Here is a 2,255-nt window from a genome sequence, read left to right as displayed (position 1 = left end):
TGGTTTTACTTAATTCTCCGTACTGGAAAAGGATTATAACATTAATTCATGCATGGGCCTCTTGCCTGAGAGGAAGTTCAATATGTATCTAGATGTAGTAAGCTAATGTTAACTAGAAAACTTTGCCCATGAAAGGAAGTTAGGCTAGCGAGCAAGCATTTTAGCCAGGTAGCCTAGCACAACAACAAGTAAAAGCGTGTACTGTGTAACAGAGACGTAGAATGTTTCGTCACCATAAAAGAGAGGAGGATGGCGTTGGCGTTTCTCTAAAAGCAGGGTGAGTCAAAATATTTTTTCTACATATGCACACACACACACTCACACACACACAGCAATCAGTACCATGAACAGCCACATCATGTTTAGCTTACTTTGACTGGACTAAATTGGTTTTGGTATTTTTTAGTTGTCACTGTATTAAACTAAGCAGAGGCGATTGGATGATGTTGAAGTTGACATGGTGCTGGAACAGTGGAGGCAGCTCATGTTTTCTACGTGACTTGCGGAAAACTCTCCGGTGTTATAAATCAATAGTTGTTTAGTAGTATGGTTATTTTACCCTCTCACTATCTCTCGCTCTCCTCAGTGGCCATACCATATGCTCATTATGAGCTCCCTGGATGCTCCATCCCTGGTGCAGTGGTGCCTGGCGGTTCAGAGGGAAGGCTGGGGAGAGATGCCCCCTTAAGGTGTGTGCCGCTGGGGCAGGCAGCTGTGGTGTAAGAAGAGGCATGGTGGTGGTGGTGCAGGGGTTGGATGGATGCCTCTGTATGAGTAGCACATCCCAGGGCTCTCTGAGCAACACTGAGGCTCTGCCAGATTTCATATTACTGCATACAGCTCCAGAAAAAATCCCTGTTGCCTGTCAGAAAAGATAGTTCATCCAATACATGAACAATTATGTTTGAGTATTGCTCTGTGTGATCTTACATTCCTTTCTTTTTGGGGGTGAAGGGAGGGTTCAGCGTTATATCGCTGAGCCTCAGGCATCTCTAATTGCCTACCGCAGCTGAATCATTGTTTGTTTTGCCAGATAAATGCTCTTGAACGTACCATCGCTCTTCTGAGGAGAAGCAGGCGCCTCATTGGCCGAGTTCAGAGGTCAGTTCCTATGGTATCTATGCGACCAATCCACTGTCTTGCTCTCTCTAGGAGCGTTACATCACTTAGCATTATGTGACTTTGCAGTAGACTCACTCAATCCATTACGTCTGACAAGCCGCGCTCAAGATGAAGTACTGTTCTGCAGCCAACCTCTCCATGATGCCTCTTTTATGGGGTTTTAAAGGGTGATGTCCCTGCGTGGTCATTGTTTGCAAGCTTATGTAGAAATATATTGGCTGTAACAAATAAAGACGAATAACCTGTCTTCCTGTTTCTATTATTGTCCTCCTCCTTCCCACTGAATTTTTAACAGGGCTGTATTCAAGACGGGCACTGACTATGTGAACTGGTTACCAACCACATAGCAATGGAGCTGAATGACTAATTAGTAGATCTCTAGTAGATAGCCGTGTCACTGAATGACTAGTTAGTAAATCTCTAGTAGATAGCCATGTAAACTGAATGACTAGTTAGTAGATCTCTAGTAGATAGCCATGTAAACTGAATGACTAGTTAGTAGATCTCTAGTAGATAGCCATGTCACTGAATGACTAGTTAGTAGATCTCTAGTAGATAGCCATGTAAACTGAATGACTAGTTAGTAGATGTCTAGTAGATAGCCGTGTCACTGAATGACTAGTTAGTAGATGTCTAGTAGATAGCCGTGTCACTTAATGACTAGTTAGTAGATCTCTAGTAGATATCCGTGTCACTGAATGACTAGTTAGTAGATGTCTAGTAGATAGCCGTGTCACTTAATGACTAGTTAGTAGATCTCTAGTAGATAGCCATGTCACTGAATGACTAGTTAGTAGACCTCTAGTAGATAGCCGTGTCACTTAATGACTAGTTAGTAGATCTCTAGTAGATAGCCATGTCACTGAATGACTAGTTAGTAGACCTCTAGTAGATAGCCGTGTCACTTAATGACTAGTTAGTAGATCTCTAGTAGATAGCCATGTCACTGAATGACTAGTTAGTAGATGTCTAGTATGGTTTGTGTTGAATGTCTTGCAGATCTTCATCTGGATTAGAAACCAAGCCTTTTCATCCTTGACTATTTCACAAACTATAACAGTTACAGAGATGTGTTGTGTCTCTCCCAAAATAATAGATTCCTAAGCTCTAGTGGATGTGTGATGAGTGAGTGA

The 2,255-nt window shown here is 42.3% G+C and overlaps 1 long non-coding RNA gene across 1 annotated transcript in view; it reads left to right on the top strand.

Annotated features, from left to right (window-relative positions):
• LOC112225837 overlaps positions 1–1,508 on the top strand; it is a 1,663-nt gene extending 155 nt beyond the window's left edge. Inside the window, exons 1-3 of the long non-coding RNA XR_002949647.2 lie at positions 1–277; positions 587–689; positions 1,034–1,508. The exon at positions 1–277 is cut by the window's left edge and continues 155 nt beyond it. This is a non-coding gene — a long non-coding RNA (uncharacterized LOC112225837). The remainder of the gene's footprint in view (positions 278–586; positions 690–1,033) is intronic.
• The last annotated feature ends 747 nt before the right edge of the window (positions 1,509–2,255 follow it).

The sequence above is a fragment of the Oncorhynchus tshawytscha genome, linkage group LG27 (genome assembly GCF_018296145.1).
Source record: "Oncorhynchus tshawytscha isolate Ot180627B linkage group LG27, Otsh_v2.0, whole genome shotgun sequence".
Classification (NCBI taxonomy): domain Eukaryota; kingdom Metazoa; phylum Chordata; class Actinopteri; order Salmoniformes; family Salmonidae; genus Oncorhynchus; species Oncorhynchus tshawytscha.
Note: the sequence above shows the minus strand (reverse complement) of the source record. Positions and strands in the feature narration are given on the sequence as shown.